General features: G+C 45.7%; 1 protein-coding gene across 1 annotated transcript in view; it reads left to right on the top strand.

Annotated features, from left to right (window-relative positions):
- CNTRL (centriolin) overlaps positions 1-15133 on the top strand; it is a 4034091-nt gene that overhangs the window by 1003091 nt on the left and 3015867 nt on the right. The gene's annotated exons all lie outside the window — the stretch shown is intronic.

Raw genomic sequence — 15133 nt, 5'->3', positions numbered from 1 at the left:
ACTAGCTATTGGCCCTAGGGCCTATATAAGCCTAGCCAAAGGTACCCTGGCTTTTGCCACCCAAGAAAATTATCTTCCTGTGCCACTGTCGAGCAGAGCCACAGAAGTGATCCCCCGGGGTGAATTTCCTATCTCCCATCCACTCATCAAGATTTTTCTTGAACAGTGCTAATGAGGAGCTTTGTTTGATATAGATAGGTAGTTTGTTCCAGAGTATGTTCTGTTTATTGTGGTGACGAGGTTTAGGTCCCTAGAGCGTGTAGCTCGTAGGGATTGGGATTTCTTTAAGTGGAGCATGTCTAAAAGCTCTGGGTTTGACATAGCTTTGTGTGTTAGGCAGAGATTGCCTCTGAGTAGGCGATATGCAACGGAGTAAAGCTGCTGTTCTTTGAGACTGTCTGCATAGGGCATCTCTTTGAGACCGGTAATCCTCTTTGTGAGGTATTTCTGTGGCCTTTCCAGTTGTTGTAGATGTCTTGTGAGGTACATACCAAAAGGGGCATTGTACTCTATAATGGGTCTAATGAGTGGCAGTAGGGAACAATGACCTCCTTTTTTCCTGAATGAGAAACCTTTTGTGATGAGGTGTGCCACATAGAAGGATTTCCAGACTACTGTGGCGATGTGATTATCAAAGGCGAGACTACTGTCCATCTGTGTCCCAAGGTCTCATCACACTTTCGGTGTTAAGTAGACTACCACCTATGTGGTAGTTCATGGGTACTGAGTTTTTACCAAAAGGAATGACCATACACTTTTTGGCATTGAGCTTGAGGCCATGGCTTTGACACCAGGCATCTGTCTCAGCAAGGCCCTTTTGTAGGATGTCCACATCTTTTGGAGTTTTGATTATGGCTCCTGGTTTGCAGTCATCTGCGAACTTCATTAGCCAAAGACCTTCTGTGTTGGCCTGTACTTCAGAGATGTAGATACCAAACAGGAGAGGACCCAGGACTGAACCATGTGGTACTCCACTTGTCACTGGTCTGAAGCTGGATTTGGAGTCTGCTGCTTTCACAGTGTGGGTTCTGTCAGTGAGCCAGCTGGCAACCCATCTTGTGACATAGGGATTTATACCTAGTTTAGTGAGTTTATCTATAATTCCAGAGTGGGTGATGGTGTCAAAAGCCGTGGCGAGATCTAGATAGGCTGTGTGAACCACCTTACCCACATCTACGGCTTTGGTGACTGCTTCAAAGAAGTTTATCAGGTTTAGGAGACATGATCTTCCTTTTACAAACTCAAACTGCTTGGGGTCCTGAGTTTGGAGATTACCAATGTCATTGTTTATAAGTTCCATGATGATACGCTCCATAGCCTTGCAGACCAGGCTCGTTAGGCTAATTGGCGTAGTTTCCGGGTCTGTGGTGGCTCCCCATTTGTGGAGTGGGATAACTGTCGCCAGCCATTCAGTGGGCACATAGCCTGAGGTGAGGCTATGATTGAACATGGTACTTAGGTGGGGTGCTAGTTCGTTCTGTAGTTCATGTTGAACACAGCCTGGGATGTCGTCAGGTCCCATGGATGCTGTGTTCTTGGCTTTGGATAGTGTGTTTTTTACCTGTGCAGCCGTGATTACAGGAACTTTGCATTCTTCTGGTATAGAGATGGGCCCTTTAGGGGATGACAGAGGGGTAAAGTTAGCACTGAACCTATCTGCCAGGATGTTGGCAATATCTGTTGGTTCTGCATATTTAGTGCCATAGTGCTGTAACTCAGAGCAGATCTGAGTGTTGCCATTGAGATTCTTGACATAGCTATAGAATGCTTTGTGGTTGTCTTTAGAGTCAGTGACAATTTTGTTTTCATAACTAGCTTTGGAGGATTTTATGAGGGATCTCAGCTTCTTACTGAAGCTGACCAGGGAGTTTCTCCAATCATGGGATTTTATTCTTTTTTGCAACAGTTTCTTTCTTCTGTTGTAGAGTTTGTTTATGGCAGGGGACCACCAGATTAGCTTACTTTTTTTGGAGGATAGCATCTTGGTTCTGTTAGGGATTGCACGATCCATGCACTTATGTAAGTGCTTATAAAGTGCATTTGTGTAGGATTCAGCAGTCATACCTCTATTGTCCGTCAGCATGGGTGTCGTGAAGTTTGCCACTTATGTCTTAAGAAACGTGAAGTTGGCTTTGGAGAAATTTTTTACTGTGGTTTCCCTAATGGGGGGTGGGGGTGTGGGATGTGGATGTCTAGGGTGATTAGCTTATGGTCGGATTTGACCAACGAGGAACTGACCTCTGGTGTGGAGCACCGGTTGCCCATGTTGGTAATAACCAGGTCTAGGATATTGCTGCCCCTGGTGGGGGTGTGGATAAGTTGATCCATGGCATTGGAATTTATGAATTCCAGAAAATGTTGAGCACAAGAGTTGGTACACGAGTAATTTTCCCAGTTAATGGTAGGGTAGTTGAAGTCGCCCATTATTAGGGTGTTAGGTTATACCCTAATATTTTCCAGTGTATTAAGAAATGAAAAGTGGGAATCCTGGGGCATGGTGGGGGATCTGTAGCAAGCTACAATTTGGATTGCGGTCTTGCCCAGAGTTAGTTGCACTTGGATAATCTTGGATGTAATGTGATCCTATCTCGCCTACATTCTCTACAGATGGGTTCGGAGCCGATCCTCGGCTCCGACTCGGCCGCTATACAATAGAACGCAGTCTCTTATTGGCTGAGTTACCTCATGTCCCAGGATGCACCACTACCACTTCCCCAGATCTCGTTTGCCGCTTTTCAGCATAGACGTGGTCTCGGACTTGGCTGAGCTAAGTATCTTTAGTCAGAAATTTTTCTGTCTGAATTTTGGTCAAAACTTACCCAAAAGCTGTTTTAACAGCTATTTGTTGTTATTGTGATTGGTTTTTGATATTTTCTTGTGGTAAATTGTGTTTTTTTTGTGGTAATTAACGGTCCCGTTTAAGTCAGAGGGGCCTAGCCCTACCCTAGGCGTTTTAGTTAGAGTCTAGGTTGTCTGTGTGCCAACTTTGTTTTTTGATAGTCGGTGTTTATTGTTTATATAACCATGTCTAAAGAGCATAGACCATCAGGTTTTAAAAAGTGTTCTAAATGTAGTTATAAAATGTCTATTACAGATGACCATTCTTTATGTGTCTATTGTTTGGGTCCGAAGCATCTTCAGGAGTCCTGTAGCGTTTGCCACGCTTTTTCCTCTCGCCCTCCAAGAGAGGAAAAATAAGTTGATCTTGAAAGGGCTTAATACCCTTCCTTTGAAGAAGCCTATCTTCTTCTTCGCCTTCGAAGAAGAAAAAGTCTTCGGCTCTGACCAGCCCTTCGGATCCGGCAGCAAAAAAGTCTCGGCAGGCTTCTCCGTCAGCTCCACGGACTTCAGAGCCGAGGCGGAGCGGTCTGCCTCGATGTCTCCAGCCGACTCCTCTGGTTTCGGGTCGAACTCGGCGTCGAGGCGAGTCACCTTCATCGGCTCCACTGCCCGAACCGATGGGGTTGCCCGCTCAGACTCTTCCCGGGTGCGAAGTCATCGAGAGAGTGCAGTTGTAGTGGAGTCTCCCTCGGCAATGTACTTCTCGCGAAGCCTTCTGGGCGGTCCCCAGTCTTTCGGAGCCGGCGGAGAAGTCGACTCGGACCCGGTCGGTCTCTTCTCAGTCATCGAGGATGTCCGATTCGGACTTAGGGTGCTTCAAAGGCTTTTTCAGTCTCCAGTCTTTGCAAAGTTGATCTCGGCTCCAGCCCAGTTCGGCGCCATTGGAGTCGGTGTTGGTGGAACCGGTGGAGGTTATCGGGTCAGTTCCGACTCTAACTCCAACCCCGTCCCTCGGGTCGGGGTTCGGTACACGGACCTCCTCTGTCGGCCCCGGGGGGGGGACGCTTCGGGCCCGATCCTTTCGGTTCCCAGCCTCCCTCTCGGTGCGTTTGCTGCAGGGGTTCCGACTGCCGTTGTGGCCTCGGGGGTTGAACCATCCCAGGACTCTGGGGGTCCAGCCTTCGATGCCATGAGGAGTGCATTGGCCAAATCCTCTGTGGCCGCCGACCATTTCACCACCACCTTCCTGGGCATGGAGACTGGCGCCTTTGCAATCCCCTGTCTCCGACACGACAGCGGGGCCCCTGGGCCTGAGGTTACCCCCATTGGGGGTTCCCTTCTTCCTGGAGGTCCCTCCGACACGCTTTCAGAGGAACCTCCCAGGAAGAAACAGTGTAAGAGGAAACACGTAGACTCCCCTGATGAGTCTCTCACCTCGGATACCGACCTCGATGATGCGGACGGGTCCCCAAAGTCGTCCTCGGAAGATGTCTCCTTTGCAGACATCTTAGAGATCCTCAAGCAGTGAGGCGACTGGCAGTCCAAACCCCCTTCTGCTGAGGAGTCGGTTTACCTCAAGGCCTTCGGGGCTCAGCCCTCCGCTTCCTCAGGTTCCCCGCCTCGGCGAGCTTCTGATTTTGATCTCAAGGGCGGGAACACCCGGATTCTGTTGAACCGTGCCAGCTCGCCTCAATAAATTCCTTTCTTCGCCCCCGGATAAGAACTTTCATCGGCGTATGCGGCTGTAGATGCTATATGGTGGGTGGCATCTGCCACCCAACAACAAGATGTGCAGAGGCTGACGCCCTCTCCTAATAAAGAGTCTAGGAGCATGATCAGTAATGCAAGCTGCATTCTCTGCTGCCTTTACATTAAGGTCTCTGAATTACCTGGACACATTTCACCAGACTGCCAGAGGGATCTGATCATGAGCATTCGATACCCTCTCGGTAACTTGGTACCTGAGCAGCTGACCCAGACGTTAACTCCCAGTTGGCTACCCTGTCTTCATTATCTAACCTGCCCATGAGGCTCATTTCTTGCGCGCGTCGGGTTGAGTAGCAGAGCGGGCGGAACAGGTGTTGCTCTACGGAGACAAGCTTCCGGCTACGCCTCTAAATACTTTGGCAGAGGCCTTAAGTCTTCCCTTGCCGACGCCTTTGATGGGTCCTCACTGTTTGGACCCAAGGTAAAGGACACATTGACTGGGCCAAGTAACAGGAGGAAGACTTTAACTGCCGTAGGAGCCTGGTTTTCCACTCCCTTCAGACCTTATCCCAAGGCTCAAGAGGAGGAAATGTGGTTCCGTAAGTCTCAAAAAGCCTTACTCACGAAAGGTATAAATTTCTAGAGGCAGAGGAGGGGGAAATTTTTCAGGGAGACGCCGGGCCCCAGAGGCGCATGGAGGCCCCTAAACACTGGAGACCGCGTAGTCCTTTCTGCGGGTTCCTCCTCCTTCCAGCATCCCTGAGTACCCGACTGCAGTGCCCGAGCCAGTCGGGGTTGCTTTTCGAGACACCTAAAGGCCTGGGAAAATATTACTCAGGACCAATGGGTGCTTCAATCATCGCCGGAGGTTACCCATTCCCTTTTCTCAACCCTCCACCAGTCCAAAGAATCCCGACCCGCCACCCAGTCAACGGGACTATGCAGCCAACGAAATATCAAAGCTGCTTCAAAAGGGGTCATCCAACCTGTCCCCAGACCAGGCCGGATCAGGACTTACTCAAGATTCTTGGTGCCAAAAGACCGGGACTTGGAGACCCATTTTGGATCTCAGCAAACTAAACCCCATTTGTGAAAAGTCCAAATCTCGATGGTCACTTTGCAATCCATTCCTTCCGCTTTGGAGAAAGGTGTTTGATGTGCCCATAGAACTTGCAAAGACCGCTCTTACCATCACATCTGATAGATCAGGCGCCTCTAGGAGACACTTACGCTTTCCAGCCTAGGGAGACAGTCATTTCAGTTCTCGAAAGCACTGCCCTTTGGTCTCACCACAGCACCCCCAGTGTAATGCCATGTGGTGACTGCTCACCTGAGAAGTCTAGGATTCCCAGGTGTTTTCATACCTAGACGACCAAGCCCTAACTGCCACCTCCAGGCATCTACCTTGGAAACCTAGCAGCCACTAATACACCAGGGGTAAACTCCCTTAGGAATCACCTTCAATTGGTCAAAAATCTGTATTGCTGCCATCTCAGCTGCATTCTGTTTATTGGTGTGAAATAGACTCAAGGCAGATGCAGCCTATCTCTTGCAGAAAGGGATAGCCACGCCTCCAGCTTCAGGTTCAGGCATTGCTCCTCAGGCGTGTGCTCCAGCGAGAATGGTCCTACAGCTGTTGGGCTCCATGGCAGCCACCATTCTTCTGGTCCCCTTGGCAAGGTTGCACATGAGGATACTCCAGTGGCTCTATCAGTCCAGTGGTCTTATCAAGACCTTCCCCTCAGTCACCACATATTGATCACAGACGTGCAAACAGGATCTTTGGTGGCTTCTCTCCTCCAACCTGAATCTAGGCGACCCTTTTCCCCCCACTCCCCTCTGCCACGTTGACTATGGGCGCCTCCCAGACAGGGTGGGGGACATTATCTGGACAGGTCGGTCCAAGGCGTGGCACTGACGAGAGCCCTCACATCAATATTCTGAGATGAGGGCGGTGCTTTTAGCGTTGCAAGCACTGCACGATCACCTCCCCAGAATACGATTGCCATTCACTCCGACAACATGTCGGTAGTCTGGTACTTAAACAAGCAAGGAGGGACCAGGTCCTACCCTTTGCAGAGAAGCCATGAAATTATGGGATTGGGCAATTGCTACCAAGCGTTTCCTAGTGGCAAAGCACATTCCGGAAATCCAGCGTGATAGCTGACAGACTGAGCAGAACTATTCTCTCCCTCACGGTGGTCCTTGAGCGACAGAGTGGTAGTGCAGATTTTCACGAGATGGGGAATTCCTTGTTGCGATCTCTTACAAGTCCCCTCAGCGCCAAATGCCAGCACTTTTCACTCTCACCCCAGTTCTGGGAGATCCCCAAGGCAGCTCTAGTCCACGTTTGGCCCTCCGGTCTGCTATATATGCCTTTCCACCGGTTCCCCTTCTCCCAAGGTGATTCAGAAGGCGATTCGCTTGGGAAGCAAATGATATTAATCGCCCCATACTGGCCTCGACAAGTCTGGTTCCCCTTTCTTCCACAAATATGCATTGGAGGGTCCTTGGTTCCTGGACCAAGTTCCGACCTTTGACGCATCAGTCAGGACAGCTCCATCAGTCCCTCCATTCATTGAAGTTAGCAGCCTGGCTACTCCTCTTCCAACCATAGTTAGGAGCCATTCTTTCGCCCTTGAAGTCATGCACATCTTGTCTTCGGCCCACAAGACTTCTCGAAAAGATATATAGCAATAAATGGAAGAGGTTTGCTATTTGGGCCCAACTCAGAGGATTAGACCCGATGACAGCCTCGGTGTCAGAAGTACTGAAGTTTTTAGCTTCCCTGTTCAACCAAGGTTGCTCAGTGTCTACCATCAAAGTGCAATTGGCGGCTATTTCCAATTTTCATGAGTGTGTGGAACCTCCTTTAATGAGCAACAAGTTGTGCAAAGCCTTTATTAAAGGAGCTTGGCTTCTATGACCCCCTATATCTCAACCTGCACCTCCGTGGGACCTTAACGTGGTATTAGGTGCTTTAACCTCATCTCCCTTTGAGCCGGCAGCAACCTGTGATCTAAAATTCCTTTCTTGGAAAACTGCCCTTCTAGTTGCTATTACATCAGCCAGACGAGTTTCAGAACTTCAAGCCCTATGTGTTAAACCACCATACTTGGTATTTCACAAGGATAGAGTATCTCTTAGACCAAACCCATCTTTTATACCAAAGGTTTGTTCTAACTTTTGTTTACAACAATCACTAGAACTACCGGTCTTCTTCCCTAAGTATTCGAATAGAGCTGAATATACTTTTCACAGCTTGGATGTACACACAGACAATTACGTTTCTATTTGGATAGGACACACAAAGCACGAAAATCAGATCAACTGTTTGTGTCCTTTTCGGATAATAGATTAGGCAAAGCAGTCACAAAAGTCACTATTGCCAAGTGGATCAGGGACTGTATCAATCATATTTATCTCATCTCAAATAAGGAACTTATAGTTCCAGTGAAAGCTCATTCTACTAGGGCTATGGCCACTTCGACAGCTTTTCATTCCAAGCTCTCTATTAGTGACATTTGTGCGGCTGCCACATGGTCATCTTCACACACCTTTATTTCTCACTACAAATTAGATGTGGCATCCAGGGGTCGAGCTTCCTTCGGTTCCACAGTTCACAGGAGTGTTTTCCAGTGAGCCACCCAGGAATTAGGTGCTAGGGACACTGTCCCATCTGTAGAGAATGTAGGCAAGATAGGATCACATTACATCTTTTAGTTATGTACTTACCATAACTTTAGATGTATGGGATCCATCTACCCATTCCTAACAACCACCCTCCTTCCCCTGCCTCGTAGACCAGGAGAGACCGGACGATCCGAAATTGAACTTCTTTCCTCTCTTGAAGACCTGAGAATGTTATAACAATAGTATGTTTCTGTGAGCATGAGTGCGGACAAACAAGATCTGGGGAAGTGGTAGTGGTGCATCCTGGGATATGAGGTAACTCAGCCAATAAGAGACTGCGTTCTATTGTATAGTGGCCGAGTCGGAGCCGAGGATCGGCTCCGAACCCATCTGTAGAGAATGTAGGCGAGATGGATCCCATACATCTAAAGTTATGGTAAGTACATAACTAAAAGATGCATTATGCTGAGCAACTAGCCTGGAGGTGTTGATATCCTTAATGAACATGGACACGCCTCCGCCTTTAGTGTTTCGGTCCAGGTTAGGTGGCCGAAAGGTGTGGTATGAATTATAGCCTGGTAATGCAGGGGTACAAAACAGATACAAAAGCTAGTTTCCAAAATGTACATTGCCTACCTGTATGGTATTTCAGGCTTGTGGTTAGAGCACAAAGTTCTGTAACCTTTTACAATTGTTATGAATCTTTGCAAACCACTTTGTCTCACTTTTCCCAGCTGCAGGGCTGGACAAAATTAGAAGTATTCTGATAGTATGATACTGCAGCATAATTAGGGTGTAAGTATAATATGACAGCATTCTGAAGCTAGATTATGTTGCATTTGTGAGAATTGGACTGTTTTATTTTTAGGATTGGCAATCGTGGCAGGTAACAGAGAATGTGAATAAGAACCATACACAATAAAGTAGATGTTCATTATATTGATTGCCTTAGCTATATGTATTCTATCTTACCAAGGATGCAACAGCCTGGCAGCTTCCAAAGCTTTAGGGCACCATCAATATGCCCATACTGTCAGGCAGTTCAAGCTGAGTATACTAAAAGACAAGTTTGGCTGCCAAACCTGAGTATACTAAAAGACAAGTTTGGCTGCCAAGCCCTTCGCAGCTTTACTGCCACCGAAGAGTACACTCCTCTGAGGCTTTCGAGGATTGATGGTCAGCTTGTGCTGTTCCTTTGCTGGACAGATAAGCCCCCTTGGGGGAAGACCTTCCATTTAATAATTTTGCTTACTATTGATACTTTCCTCTTCATGAAAGTCATTTTAAAGTTTAGAGTTTGTTTTTTAAATGACTTAAATGAGGCAGTATTGTAATTTTAAACCGGAGTGCTTTTTTTTCTTGTCAGTTTAAAAGTTATTTAAAGTAAATGGAAAAACATTTTCTCTAGAGAAATTGTTTGTTTTACTTTTTAGGAGACTGGTAAAGTGTTTAAATGTGCCTTTTAATGCGTTTTCCTGTGACTTTTAAATACTTTATTTTTACCAGCATTTGCTGCTTGTTTTGCCTGGGAAAGAGGCACCATTTTTATCCTGACCATGGAATAATCTCAGTCCCATGATGATCAATCCTTCTTCCAGCCACAAAAAGAAAAAAGAAAAGGTTGAGCAAACAGCCTCTGCCATCACAACAACCTAGCAAATTAGCCACATCCTCTGCAGCTGTTGGCGTCCTCTTAGTGGGCAAGGGAAAGCCACTTCTATTGGTCCTGGGAGAGGGAACAGGAAAGGCTTCTCTGTTTCGTCAGAATGTTGTACCCATTTCTGGGGAATATGCTGCTGCTGTCATTAATAATACTGCTGGTCTTTCCTGTCAAAAAGAAAAGGAAAGCTAAACATGTATCTGCTCCTCCTCAAATTTCCTTAGACAAGAGCATGTTACTCGGTCTGACTAATGGTTTAATTTAGGCTGTTGACCATTCTTGTATAGTAATTTCTAGGAAAAGGGATACCTTCTTTCCTGAAGAGATTAAAGATTCTGACTATGGACAGAAGGATGAAGGGACAAATACAAGGTTTTCTCTTCAGATTTCTGATTAAGACAAAGATAAGAACTCAGCTTCTAAACTCTCCCTGTGGGGGGTTCTCTTTCTATGAGACAATTTCTAGAATGTGTTGGTGTTTTCAGTGGGAGGACACTGAGGTTTATCAGTCCTTGAGAAAATACTGTAAGTTGAACTTCCACAACCTACTCCCATTCCTCCAGTTCTGTCAGCTTTGGAGGATGTGTGTGTTAACTTTCTGCTGTTTTCCTGACAAGTCAGCCAGTTGCCCCCTAAAATGGCATATAGGATGTATAAGATTCCTCAGTCCTTTATTTTTATACACTTACCCAAATCTGACCCAGCACCTGTAGCTTTAGTTAATCCTTCTGCTAAACACCGTTTCTGATAAGGATTGGAGAATTATTGATAAGCATGGGGAAAAAAGTGTACACTTCTGCAACTTTGATTTTTCAGAACTTTGAATTGTCAGACTTGTATGTTAAGATTTGTCCTGACTTATAGTGAAAGTATTAGGAATATATGCAGTTTCTTCTTGTGAGGAAACATCTGATTTACATATTTTTTACATAGTTTAACTTCTTCTATTGTTTGTCACCACTCACTGTATACAGTGTGTGTATGGCACTGCGACTGTTTTACAGCGGTTTGCAAGGCTGCATTTTCAGAACCACCCAGATGATGTTAAATGAGATTTTAAATTTTCTGAACTAGTTTTTGGCCTTTCCGCTGCAGAGGTGATCAAAAAGTGTGATGAAAGGTGTAAGCTGATTCAGGGATTCTCCCAAAGTTTTTCATCCCTCCTTTTCCAGATTTTCCAAAGGATTCTCTAACTTCCCATCCGGTTTTGGTCTGAAACAAAATAATCAGTCTCAGCAAAATGTAGATAAACAGATGTTTAAGAAGAAATGACAAAGGGGTCCCAAGAAGAATTCTGGAAACTCCCAAAATCAAGGACATTCCAATAAAGCAGAATGGCTATTTTGAGTGGTTTTGTTCCCCTCATCCCACCCTGGCATCTCCTTTTTTCTTCCAGAAAGTCTCAATCTCCACTTTTCTCTTTAGCCACAGATGGTTTCAGATAAATGGGTTCTGTTCATCAAGGTTACAGATGGCAGTGGAAGGAAATTCCTCCTTTCCAGGAGGTAATTTCTCATCATCCAGACCAGGTCTCTCGTTTCCACCTGTCTATCATATGCTGTCCCAGGGAAAGATAGAACCAGTCCCCCCTTCCACACTGTGGAAAACTGTTTTATTCAAGGATTTTTTTAGTGCCAAAGAAAGAAAGAAAATGCTTTGGGGACTAGTTCTGGATCTTTCTTAATCCAGTTTGTGATAGTGCCCACATTCAACCTTGTGTCATTTCATTGCCCGATTAACTCTTCTTTTTCATTCAAGTTTCCTGGTAACATTAGATTTAAAAAAAAGTGCTTCTCGCATTCCTATTCATTCAGACTTCAGTCTTTTCTTAAGAATTTGTGTGTCTGATCCCATTATCAGTTTTCTGCTTTACTCCTTTTTTAATTTCTCCAGGTCTTTTGGGTTTCTAATACCATGATGAAAATGGAGTGCATTCCTAAGTCAAAGTATGATTAAAGTTCATGAAATTAATATTGTTTCAGTCTTTGTTAGCCAGATGTGCTCTTCACAGCACCAGCAATGTGCCCAGTATTGACTCCTCCTCCAGTTCATACAGAGTTGCATGTATCGGTAACATTTGTATCTCTCTGTACGTAAGTGACTGGGTGTAGCAATTTCAATGATCAATGCTACTTTTGTCTTCTTTTCATGGACTACTATATCTGATTTTCTTGCATCTAGTTTTTGAACTGTTGGTAATGGGTGATCCCATGTAATATAAACACCATTTTCTTTAATACCTTGTGGCCCATGTTTTCAATGTTTTTCAGCTACTTCAGTATTATAATGTTTGCACAAATCCCAATGCAACAGTCTTACCACATTATTATGCCTTTCAGTCAGTGTTGTGCTAGTTACTTATAAAATTAATAAGTTACTATTACTAGTTGCTATTAAGTGAAAGTAATATGTTAATATTATTTATTACTTTTCTAAAAAAGTAATATATTACTATTACTAGTTACTATCTAAAGTAACTAGTTACTGTTGAGTTACTTTTACATAAGTATAGTTTATCAATACTCATATTCAGATTTACTCACATTGTACTTGTGTATGAGGAATACATGCTTACTGCACATGAATACGAGTGTATTTAAGTTGTATACACAGTGTTACAATAACGGTGAATAGCATTTTACAGTTTAAAAAGTCCCGCAGAGTAGTCTTTGTAGTCAGAGAGTCACAATTTAATACTTAAACCAAAGTACGCACAGCCAGCAATAGAAGACCCATAACAAGTTACAACCCATCAAATTTTCAACAATGTACATTAGGCTAGTCTGCTAAAACTAATGCTGAGGATGCAAAAATGCTTACAGAAAATGTCATATACGTCTAACGAGATTGTTAACACAACATCAACCAAAATATCACTTTATATAACTATTCACAATTACTACACATTTCTGTTGGCTTGAAGAAGGAGCAACTTTTCAAAGTGTTCGTCGATGAGTCTATTTCTTCTTGCGGTCAGTACTTGTCCACCAAGACTGAATAGGTGTTCAACAGGTGCACTAGCTGGCAGAGCTGTATTAGTTTTCAGAAATATCTTCTTGACTATAGGGTAATTGTTGAGAGAAGATATTTGTCTGGAAGGGTCAGCCAGATGCATGTCCATCTGAGAAGATATTCTGACATTGGCTGGCGTCGACTCTTTGAAGCTGAAGAAGCTGTCTTCGGCAGTTAATGCAGAAGCTTCAGATGACCCATGTGCAGGATCATCCAGTTTCTGCATGGCATCAAGGAGCAGAGCCTTGCCCCTGAATTTCTGCTCCTCACTGTCCATCCATCACAAACGGAACTGTGGATGTACTATGCTAGCCAGAATGAGCTCTTCACACTCCAGAAGGTGATTGAACCGAGCCTCAGTGCCTTTAAGAAGAGCATCACCTAGTGGCACAACAAGCTTCACAGACTGCCTGGCTTCAGACAACTTGTTTTTCAGGTGCGTAATGGTGGGGATCAGGATTCCTATGAAGCTTTTCTGATCTGACTGCAGGATATTTTGCTTGCACAAACTCAGCAACAAAGGTAATTTCTGCAGGCCCGAAGATGGCAATTCCAATCTGTTCACAGATCTCATTCAGCAAGCCTTTATCCCGAGTTTCAATGAGGTGAATTCTCTCCATTGCGTAGAAAGTGGAATCATGTCACATTGGGAATAATCAATGCCAGATCACACTTATTTCAAGCCACCTCAACAGCTTGGGTGCTGCGACTAGCCTTGTTCTAAGCAGCACAGCATTTGGCAATGGTGCTTTTTATGATCTTTTTATACTGTGCATCATTATAAGCAAATTCAGCATCTTGCACGGCAACTAGTTTCAATGTGTGTGCTGCACATCTCAGATGGGGAGGCAGTGAATAGGTGTTCTCGCTTTGCCTTGACTGACTCAGCACGGCTGTCACACTCTTGAAAATCACTTCACCATCATCATCCTCAAGTTGGGACAGAATGCTTGTAGTCTCAGATCTCTCATATTCCGAGAAGTCAGTGAAAGTCTTTACAAAATTGCTGCCATTGTCAGTAATTGTTGCGCACACCTTTGAGCTATCTTGTACTTGATGGGAATGCTCCAGAGTTGATCCCATGAGATCATATGTATGCCTCCTCTGTAATCCGCAGCATGACAAAGCAGCTGACTTTCTTTGACGCGTCTCACAGTTGATCCAGTGGGTGGTGACACCAAAGAAACTGTGATTCTGATGGGTCCAAATGTCAACCGTAGTGTGCTGCATACTATCAACATTCATGCTGGAAGAAGCTGCAAGCATGTTTTTATCACTCGTAAGCATATTCTTGTACTTTTCTATAAGATCACATGTGAAGTAGGTACTTCATTTGTCAGCAACCTTTGGGTCTTGGATCCGATCTCGGATCCGAGCCGGCAACTTATACATAGCTTTAAGATCCGAGCTCCTAGCTCCTCCCCTTACCCATAATCCCCTGCCAACCCTGACTGACCTCAGATCTAGTTTGCCGCTCTTAGAGAAAGCTGCTAGATTCTTGAGCTCCTAGTTGGGTCAGATAAGTGCTTTGTATTTTCCTCTTTTGCTGCAATTTCTTGACAGATTTATTGTTAAAAAGTTTGTGTGTGGTTAGGTTCCCTCTTTTAGTCCTTCTCTAGTTTAATTTTAGTGTAATTCCTCCCCTTCCTTCGCTGGTGCGTAGTGTGTGTGTGAGTCACTGTGTGTTTGGGGCCTTGAGTGAGTGAGTTAAATTTTTTTTATAGTGTCATGTCGGAGGCCCCAAAACCTATTTTTTCCAAATGCACCGAGTGTGGCCATAAGCTTTCACCGGCGGATGGCCACACTCGGTGTGTTCAGTGCCTTGGGGTTGAACACCTCTCCTCTGGGTGTACTATCTGTGCGGCGTTCAACCCCAGGGCACTGAAAGATCGTAGGTCGAAGCTGATTCTGGCGGGACTTTTGCCCCAGATTCGGCTTGACCTCCCTCCCGTGGCACCACCCCAGTCCTCGGTGGCTGCCACTCCTGACCCCCCCCCCCCCCTGGCCGGGACTCAAACTCCCACTACGGCGCCGGAGGAGAGGGAGGCCAGGAGGGAGAAAAGGAGAGAGAAGCACCACAAGCAGCAGGCCGAGGCCTCCGCTTCGGCCCCCCCGGCTAAGCGGGCTTCTCCCTCCACGGCTTCCAGGTCCCCTCCTCCTCGGATCCGATCCCCGTGCTTCTCTCTGGGACCCGAGGAGGAGGAGACCCGATCTCCGTCGAGGTCATCGAGGCGGCACTCCCGGCCCGCCTCAGTGGCCTCGTCGAGATCTTACCTATAGCCTATCGGATGCGGACTTGGACCGGATGATGCAAAGGTTCATCCAGGCCCAGCTGCAGAT

The sequence above is a fragment of the Protopterus annectens genome, chromosome 16.part0 (genome assembly GCF_019279795.1).
Source record: "Protopterus annectens isolate FY-2018-M chromosome 16.part0, PAN1.0, whole genome shotgun sequence".
NCBI lineage: Eukaryota > Metazoa > Chordata > Ceratodontiformes > Protopteridae > Protopterus > Protopterus annectens.
Note: the sequence above shows the minus strand (reverse complement) of the source record. Positions and strands in the feature narration are given on the sequence as shown.